The sequence below is a fragment of the Rattus rattus genome, chromosome 1 (genome assembly GCF_011064425.1).
Source record: "Rattus rattus isolate New Zealand chromosome 1, Rrattus_CSIRO_v1, whole genome shotgun sequence".
Taxonomy (NCBI): Eukaryota; Metazoa; Chordata; class Mammalia; order Rodentia; family Muridae; genus Rattus; species Rattus rattus.
Genome location: NC_046154.1, coordinates 175697974 through 175708361, shown reverse-complemented (window position 1 = coordinate 175708361; position 10388 = coordinate 175697974). Strand labels below are relative to the sequence as shown.

At 44.4% G+C, this 10388-nt stretch overlaps 1 pseudogene; it reads right to left on the bottom strand.

The window, feature by feature from the left end:
• Positions 1-8193: 8193 nt before the first annotated feature.
• Positions 8194-9186, bottom strand: LOC116889991 (annotated as a pseudogene).
• Positions 9187-10388: the final 1202 nt, after the last annotated feature.

Sequence of the window (10388 nt, the reverse complement as noted above, 5' to 3'; positions counted from 1 at the left end):
TGCAAATCAAAACAACTCTGAGATTCTACATTATGCCCATGTTCATAGCAGCTTTATTTGTAATATCCAGGAACTGGAAACAACCTAGACATCTCTTAATTGAAGAATGGATACAGAAAATGTGGTTTATCTACACAATGAAATGCTACTCAGCCATTAAACACAAGGACATCATGAATTTCTCAGGCGAGTAGATGGAACGAGGAACTATCATCCCAAGTGAGCTAACCCAGACCCAAAAGGACAAGCATTGTATGTATTCACTTATAAGTGGATATTAGTCATAAAGTACGGAATAACATGCTATAATCAACAGACCCAAAAGAAGCTAAATAACAAGGAAGACACAGGGAGGATGTTTGCATCTTTCTCAGAAGGGAAAACAAAATAGATATCAGAGGTCGAGGGAAGGGGGAACTGAGTAGAAGAGGGACTGGAGAGGGGATCAAGCAGGCTGAAGGAAAGATCATGTAGAGAGAACAGAGGAGAGAGAAGGGAGATCAGCTGGAGGAGGGAGTGTTCTCTAGCACATGCCAGAGATCTGGGATGGGGGAGGCCCCAGAGAGTTAAGGAAGCAAATCGAGGTGAGGTTCCTAGCTGTGGGGTATATGGATCCTAAAGTGGCCATTTCCTATAGCCAAGCTGGATGACCAGTGGAAGGAGAGCAACCCACCCACAAACCCTTTGGACTTTTAGAAAATGTGTCCTGCCTACAAGTTGTGCTAGGACAGAGATAGAGCAGAGACTGAGGGAATGGCCAACCAATGACTGCCCCAAATTGAGACCCATCCCATGGGCAAGAACCAATTCCTGACACTATTAATGATACCTCATTATGCTTACAGAGGACTCTAGCATAACTGTCTTCTGAGAGGCTTCACCCAGCAGCCAATGGAAAGAGATGCTGAGACTCAACATCCATATATTAGACAGAGCTTGGAGAGTCTTACAGAAGAATTGGGAGAAAAATTGAGGGACCCGAAGAGGATAGAACTCCACAGGAAGATCAATGTAGTCAACTATCCTGGACCCTTAGGGACTCCCAGAGACTGAATCACCAACCAAAGAGTGAGCACACTGTGGACTAGGGCCCCTGCACATACATATGTAGCAGAGGAGCGCCTTGGTCATTATGCAGGTCCCCAGACAACTGGAGCAGGGGCTATCCCTGAGCCTGTTGCCTGCCTGCCTTGTCTGGCCTCAGTGGGAGAGGATGCACACAGTCCCACAACAACTTGAGTGCTTGGGGTGGGGGTGGGGGTTGACACCCAGAGGGCTGAGGGGGTACTGGGAGGAGAAGAAAGGCTGATATTGGGTTGTAAAGGGAATAAATAAATTTAATAAAAAAATACATGGGGAAAAAACTTATGTATGAGCAAATAAAGGACAAACAGACTCAAATACAAGACTTACTTTCCGGAACAACAACAACCACAACTATAGGTTGATGTCTCTATGCAGGTGAGGGCTGGCATAAGTTAGGTCAAGGCCATGATTGGACAGTAAAAAAAATAGGGCGGGGACAAATCTTTTGTAAGGCCGGAGTGAAGGGGAAGAAAGAGAATCAAGAGAAATGGAGGATGACCCAGATCTGGGTGTCTTAAATTGCCATGGTAGTTATGTATATTTCTTAAGGGATGGATTTCTGTAGGCAAATTTATCTTTTCTACGTGGGTGGTTTATATCCTTATCAATTGGTTGTGAGTTTATTGTTTGGTTGTACTGTGGATTGAGAATTTAACATATAAATTCTCATTTGACAGCTTATTGAGTCCGGATTTCCCCGGGTAATTGGGAGTGTGGGCAGAGTCCGTGGTTGCCCTAGACCCTAGCTTCTAGAGCCCTGATTCTTTCCGGTAGCTGGAACCAGAGAGTTGGCAGCTAGTAGAGGGCCGCCGGAAGAGATACTAACCAGAGATAAATTATGCTTAGTTCCATATGGGCCTCTGGTGCCGGAACTAACTAGAGACCAGTGTGGCACTGGAACCGCTGGCAGACCGCCTGGGTCTGAGAGTACTTGGGGTCAGCGTGGAGCTTCGGAGATAGATACCCCGGCAGTGCCACGTGGCCCCATGGGTGCTGGCTCTAGAGTGGGGATAAAAGGTTCAGCCACATTTTAAAATATTTACCACAACACACAACAACAGAATACTCCCTCTTCCTTGATGTCTGTGATGACTTGCTTTAAAGCAAAGACCCCATGAAGCTGCTTCACTTGGGCGAGTGGTGGTGTGGTTGTAGCTTAGAAGAAACATGAGTAAACCTCTTGCTAAGACTGTCCATGAAATCACAGGCAACCCACCCTTCTCACATCTCCTCAGGCTACCTTTCTAGATAGTGTTCCTAGGAAAGAGGAAAAACACACCCCGACACACAGCTTCCTAGAGAAGTTCCCCTAGGTTATCTGAACCTTGCCTTCATTGATTGTAAAATGGCCGTAATTATGTTTGCTTAATGTAGTGATAAATGCAATGTAAAGGGTCTCTAGACATCTTACCTCTCATTTCCTAAACTCCCCTGCCCCTCTCTCCAGTCCTCCTGGTGCTACCACACCTTTCCCTGGGGTGACTTCCGGAGAATTCTATCCACGTTGCTATAACTTTTTACAGGAGCCTGGAAATTCTGAGCGGTCAGGAGATCGGGTTTTGAGCAGTTTCTTCCATTCTTTCTTACTACCGCCTCTATTTCCCTCACAAACAAGCGACATTCACTGGCATTGGCAACTTTACCGTTTACTTCTCTTGTGGGCAGATTGTCTAAAGACTGCTGGTAGCACATAGCGAGGGGTTTTTCCCTAGCGTAGAGTTCCATTTGGAAGAGAGGTGTGCTTTTCAACATTATCTAACACCAAGATGTTTACCAAGCACGGGGAACAGCTTTATACATCTCACACATACTTATTCATTGAACCCTCCCAGAACAAGTCTGTGAGACACCCATATTTTCAGGCAAGAAAACCAAGTCACGCCTTGGTTAAGTACATTGCGCCCCCCCCCCAACAAAAAACAAAAAAACTCCCCACACAGCTCGTAAGTGGCAACGTGAAGATTTGAACCTGAACGAACACACCTGGTTGACATCTACACTTTCTACGGCTTTTACAGCTTGCTCCCCTCCTGCCAGAAGCTCACCCTAGAGCAAGTCCAGGGTTGAAAGTCCTCCATTTTGCACACAGATTAAAAGAAAACCAGCCACTAAGAATGCTTGCCGTAGGCACTGAGTTGAAGTCTCTGGAGCCTGACGCTGTTTTCAAATATTCACAATGGAAGTGTGAGTGCTTTACGTATGGACAGGTGGTGGTCTGTCTGATCAGCTTTGCTTTTCTAAGTAACAGGGTTAGGCTCAGACTGCCAACCCAGAGGCCCGTGAAAGGGTTTGGGGTTTGCTATTATTTCCTGGCACTAACTTACCTTGACAGGAAACAGTCTCAGGACTCCCAAGGGTGGCCAGGTTGTCAAGCCTGCTTTCTTGGAAGGAGGAAGCATTCCTACCTCTAGGAGATGAAGTGGACATTTTCCTGGCTGGGCGGTTGATAACATTGTTCTTACTAAGCAGCCCTGCATTTCTCCTTCCAGAATCAGACTTTAAGAATTGTTTTTTAAACCCCCACAAAAGACTACAGTTCCCATTCACCCCCTCGTCTTTGAACAAAGGACAGGTCGAGTCGCGAGGGTTCTCTGTCTCCTCTGCGGGCTCTTAAAGGACCCAGAGCCAGCCCCCTGCCTCGTCTTTCTGGTTGTCTGCCACTCAGCCACATGGATTTCTTTTTCTTACACTAGCTTCTTTTTTGGCCACCAGTAAACACACTGACCTTTTGAAATATGGAAAGAAAAAGCGCTTTGAAATAAAGCTGGCTCAAACTGCGTTCAGACAGCCTCATCTGAAGGCCAGAACAAAGAGAAGCACAGTTTTCAAGCTGTCTTCGTAATTACACCAAGCAGTTATCATTCAGGCCCCAGTCTGAGCATTAGCCCCACAAACCGGAGGGCAGGGCAGGCACATAGGCCACTTTGTTGCAAAGCCCTCTGAGGGGAAAGTTCCCACGTGGTTGGGACTGTGTTCCAGGACTCTGGAGTCTTTCCTTTCTTCCTTCCCCCATTAAACCCCTCAACCCTTCTTGGCAAAAGCCCCTAGGTGAGGTAAGTGCCAATTAGCAAGAAGAGAAAGCTTGATGTGTTCCAGGTTTATGGCTTGGAGCTGGCTTCTCAGGAAAACATCCTTCTCCTCTGGTCCAGAAGCAGGGCTGGGCAGAGAGCAAGTATCTTAAGTCTTGCTCAGATTTCATTCATTTTTTGCTTCTCCCCGGCCCCTCCAAAAAACCATTCCTTTCTGTGGGTTTTTCCAACTTGAAGTGATGTAAGCGAACGCAGCAGAAAGCAAGCAACAGCAAAAACGTCAGCCGCTGAGGTAATCATGGCAGAAGACTCGAAACTGGGCTGTTGGAAGAAAAAAAAAATAGCGACTTTTTTTTTTTTTTTTTTTTTTTTTGTTCTTTCTAAATAAATATGGCCAGAATTCAAAACAAGTAGGTGGACGAGCGCATCTATCTAATTTAAAGGATTGTTAAAGCCTTTCTGGAAGCTTCAAATTCAGATCAGATCATTTTTCTATGCCAGAAATGGTTTTTCTTGGTGTCACCATCATCGGGTGCAGTGTTACCACATCGGTATGTGGAGAAATGGGCCACTGTGACCTGCAGCTAACATCCCGGAGCCCTTAAAAACCAAGAGACTTAGCAATTAAGGCACGAAGAAGCCGAGATACAGCCAAACAATCTCTCTCATCACTAACTATACCCTCCACCCTTCAGTGTTTTCAGAGAGCATTTGGAATGGCAGATGCATATTAGGATGTGTGCAAACAGCGCACACCGCCGCCACCTTTTAATGCATTGTTCTGTGCTTATAGTCGCAGTCTTGTGATTTGGATTTTCATTTGCCTGGGAACAAAGCCTGGCTTCTCTTCCCCATTGGGAAACAGGTGAGTCTTGTTTCCGGAAGCACCATCCTGCTATCCCTGAAGCGGCCCTTTCCTGACCCAGAACTTGCTTTCTGCCACCTTCTCGCGGTCTGCAACAGGCGCTACGTTTGTTATGCACAGGAGAGGTGAAAATACCCAACTAATCAAATTGCCTTTTTTGCACAATGGCAAGCAATCGTAACCCTTTGTTGCATTAAAACCATGTAGGTGGCTCTTTGAAAGAAAGTCAAGCACTAGCATGTATAGTCTTTTCAAAGAGAGGGTGTGGTAGAGTGAGTGATTGCTTTTCCCTCACCAAGTCCTACCCTCTTAATCAGGGTACACAGACAGAACTTATTTCCCATACTCCTCTGCGTTCATTGGGTGCTGGTATGGGCGTGTGGAATGTGGGCCAAGCACACAACTTCTAAGACTTGTCCCCTAAACCCTTAAGCAACACAGACTGAAGAACTAACAGGTCTTCACATGACAAATGTGGGGCCGACAGGTTTTTGTCCTTTTACCCTTCCCTCTTCCTTGGCTAAACTCTTTGACTCCCTAAACCTTGCCCCTAAGGTCTATTCCCTTATATGGCCACTGACTCATTCCTGAGACAAAACACCAAGGTCCAGCAACCCAAATTCGTTATATAGCTACACTAACTATCCTGTTCAATCAGGACTTACCAACATACTCTAGCCCAGATTTACCCATTTTCCCCCCTTAAAAACCAATTCCTACAAAACACCTGCTGCCTGCTGTCTGCCTTTGCTTAATCCAGAAGCAGTCCCCCATCTCCTATCTCCCATCCCCCATCTGTCACTCCCTACCCCCACCCCTACCCTTGCCCCATCTTGTGCAACTCATTTCGTTTATGCTGAGAATTTGGTGTCTAGGCATGTTCTGTATCAACTCTGAGGGGCCACCCCACTCCCTTACCCTAACTACATATAGTATGCCTTTTCAGTCGGATGGGGAGGACCAGATGGTGAAAGCCCAGAAGTTGGATGCTAGGATTTTGAATGTCATGAACAAAGTTCTGGCCCAGGGGTCTCTAACCATTGGCTACTGTACCCTAGGACATGTACTAGTTATGAAGTAGTCTGCTTTCTGGTATTCACTTTCTTCACAGTTCCTGGGTGTGCTGGTGTGAGAAATAGCGTACGGCCGAAACGGTGGTGTGCCACTTCTGTATCCACCTGTACATGGCTATAGCATCTCTGTGGGCACTCCCCTGCTTCTCTCTGTGGAAAAGCCAGGCAGCTGCAGTCTATGGAGATGTCCATGTGGTAAGGCAGAGGTGTCCAGAGTCAGGTAAGTGAGCTTGGAAAAGAATCGTCTAACCTTAGCTGCTCCAGTGGACACTGCGAGTGTTGTACTGCAGGAGTTTCTGAACCATAGCCAAGTCTGCTGATCTGCTCCTGGATTCTTGACTTCAGTCTTGATTCTGGATTCAGAAACTGAGAAATGTTTGCATATTTTAATCACTGAATGTGAGGGACATTTTGCTACACAGGAAAGGATACATACAACACACTAAACGTCTGTTGCGTTACTGTTTAAACGTTAGAGCTATAAATGTGTTACAGCGCCTAATACCTCCCGATGCACATACTGTGGGACAATGTATTCAGCAAGCTATGTGCAGGACTGACAAGCACTGTGAGTGTCTAGGGGCAAAGATTTTGTTCTTCTTGCCATCTTCCTGGCATCTTGCTGAGAACACAGGCATTGAAAACCATGTGAAAATGAACATCTTGGAACACAAAAGCCACGGTGTACTTCTTTATAAAGCCAACATAGTTAGCATAGCCCTTTTCATCTGAGAAAATGTGTTTCAATTTATTTATTCTGTTTTATGTCTATGAAAATTTTGCTTGCCTGTATGTCTGTGTGACGTGTGCGTACCCAGTATCCTTTGAGGTCAGAAAGGATGTTGGATTCCCTAGATCTGGATGGTAGTGATAGTGGATACTTGTACTGCCTGGTTTTGTGTGTCAACTTGACACAAGCTGGAGTTATCACAGAAAACGAACCTCAGTTGTGGGAATGCCTTCATGAGACCCAGATGTCAGGCATTTTCTCAACTAGTGATCAAGGGGGAAGGGCCCAGCCCATTGTGGGTGGTGTGGTCCCTGGGCTGGTGATCTTGGTTCTATAAGAGAACAAGCTGAGTAAGGCAGGGGAAGCAAGCCAGTAAGTAACATCCCTCCATGGCCTCTGCATCAGCTCCTGCTTCCTGACCTGCTTGAGTTCCAGTCCTGACTTCCTTTGGTGATGAACAGCAATGTGGAAGTGTAAGCTGAATAAACCCTTTCCTCCTCAACTTGCTTCTTGGTCATGATGTTTGTGCAGGAATAGAAACCCTGACTAAGACAGTACTCTTAACCCATGACCTAACTCTTTAGACCTTCACCTGAGAAACTTTTACATGACTCGAGATATATAGGCATATAAAATAGGCATATAAATCAAACATGTGCTAATAATAAATCATAAATACATTTGTTTTAAAATAAATTTTTGGTATACATGCAATCTTACTGTCTATTAAATATGAAAGCAAATCTGTATGCTATTGAGATGAATACTTTTATTTTTACACAAAGAACTAAATTGTAGCTGAATAATTGATACAGTAGGACATAGTATATCTCCATTGTTTTTCACAGTTGATTAATATTTCTATTTTACAATCATCAATGTTGAGAATGGCACTGGGTAGTTTCACAGTACAAAATGGCAGAAGTATGTTTAAGAACTTTTCAGACAGTGTTGAAAATTCATAATCCTGAACTAGAATAGATTTAATTTTTTTCTAAAACTGTAGTCAGCAACTCAAACAGCAATTTTCAAAATTATTATGTTAAATATTTGTCATGCAAATATTTTGATCATATTCTTCCCTACCCCAACTTTTCCAAGGTCCTCCCTATGTCTGTACCCACTTAGCTGAATGTTGTCATTCTCCTCTCTTCTCTCTCTTTCTTTCTCTCTCTCTCTCTTTCTTTCTCTCTTTCTTTCCTTCTTTCTTTCTTTCTTTCTTTCTTTCTTTTTTCATGGGTATAGCAAAGTTTGATGGCATTCAAGAGAGTAAGGCTCCCTAGGATCCTCCCACTGTAGTGGGGGGTCTGGGATAGAAACTGTTAGGGAGATGCTCAGTTTTGCAGACTGAGGTGAGACTCCTAGCAACCAAGGGCCTCACCCTTGCTGGGGTGAGTAGTCCAGGGTTTCCTACTTCTTGGTGGCCATGTAGGCCTGTTGCTGTAGCCATCCATATTCATTGTCATACCAGAAAATGAGCTTTACAAAGTTGTCATTGAGAACAATGCCAGCCCCAGTGTCAAGGATGAAAAAGTGGGAGATACTTTTGAAGTTGCAGGAGACAACCTGGTCCTCAGTGTAGCCCAAGATCCCTTTAGTGGGTCCTCAGATCCCTGCTTCACCATCTTCTTGATGTCATCATGCTTGGCAGGTTTCTCCAGGCAGCATGTCAGATCCACAATGGATACATTGGGGGTAGGAACATGGAAGGTCATGCCAGTCAGCTTCCTGTTCAGCACTGGAATGACCTTGCCCATAGTCTTGGCAGCACCTGTGGATGGCAGGAAGATATTCTGGGCAGCCCCATGGCCATCACACCACATCTTTCTAGAGGGACCATCCACAGTCTTCTGAGTGGCACTGATGGCTGGACTGTGGTCATGAGTAATTTCACAATGCCAAAGTTGTCATGGATGACCTTAACTAGGGGGCTAAGCAGTTGGTTGTGTAGGAAGCATTGCTGACAATCTTGAGCGAGTTGTCATACTTCTAGTGGTTCACACCATCACAAACATGGGGACATTGCCAGAAGGGGTGGAGATGATGACCTTTTTGGTCCCAACCTTTCTAGTGAACCTTGGCCTTCTCCATGGTGGTAAAGACGTCAATAGATGCCACAACATACTCAACACCAGCGTCACCCCATTTGATGTTTGTGGAATCTCGCTCCTGGAAGATGGCGTAGGTCTTCCTGTTGATGACAAGCTTCCCATTCTCGGCCTTGACTGTGCTTTTGAATTTGCCATGGGTGAGGTCATACTGGAATATGTAGACCATGTAGTTGAGGTCAATGAAGGAGTCATTCATGGCACCAATTTCCACTTTGCCAGATGCAGATGTGATGGCAGCCTTGGTAACCAGGTGCCCAATACAGCCAAATCCATTCATTCTGACCTTCCCCATCATGTCTAGGGGATGAGGCTGATACTGCACAAAAAGATGTGGGTGTCTCTGCAAGAAGAAGGCACAGAGAGTCTCTTTTCTCTCTTTCAAAAAACAAATAAATGAGCAAACAAAAACACACGCAACCAAAATTAAAAATACCGAAGCAGACTAGCAAACTAAAAAACAAAACAAAACAAAACAATATACACACATCAAAAATAGAGTCTGTTTTGTGTTACCATCTACTCCTGGGCATAGAGCCTGCCCTGGAATGTGGTCAATATACTCAGTGACTCTCCATTGGAAAAAACCAATTTTCCCTTTCTCAGCAGGTATCAACTGAGAAGAGCTTCTTGGCTAGGGGTTGGGCGTTGTGTTCACTTTCTCTTGTAAGTGATAGGATTTTCAAACAGTAATTTTTAAAACCAAACATTCTATTACAATATGATCCAAATGCACTAATTCAATACTTCTGGACTGAGGAAGGATGGTAGGAAAATACCATCCTTTTTTACCCATTATTAAACCATCATATTTCTATAATATGTACAGTAAAAACATTGCAACTTATAACATATGATAGTCTTGAATGTGAGGTTTTCAAACACTGTTCTCTGGTGTTACACAGTGCGAGAGCAGACATATTATGAAGTGCGATCATTATATATTAAAAACCAAGGCTTCCTAAAGTCATGCTGTATGACATGGGTAAAGACTGACAGAAACACCTCAGATTAATTATGTATTTGATTTTGAAGTAATTTTGTCATTGGGCACTATTCAGAAGTATTTCATTTTTGCCAATTTTTTTTTTCCTTAATTCTCACCTTCAGTTGTGTGACCCGCACATGTGGCTACAAAACCTAGTTCTTAGAAGCTGTGAGTGACAATGGGAATTTGAACAGATGCTTTCAGGCAGGACTGTCTGCAACTGTACAGAGAGTCTAGGATTATATTCTTAGTGAGCTCACAAATTGCAGTATGCCCAACATTCCGGGAAAGAGGAAAATCTCAGGCATCATTTGTATTCCAGATTATTGTGAACAAAGTTTTGTCGTAATTGCGACATGTGCTAATTTGAACAACCCACAGATAGCACTTTGATGAAGAGTGCTCTGGTACAGGCCTGTAAGGCAGGAGGATGACCAAGTTGGAGGACAATGTGGATCACAGAGTGGGACTATAGTTTAGAAAAGAAAACCAAGCATGTCTCTTCTGAT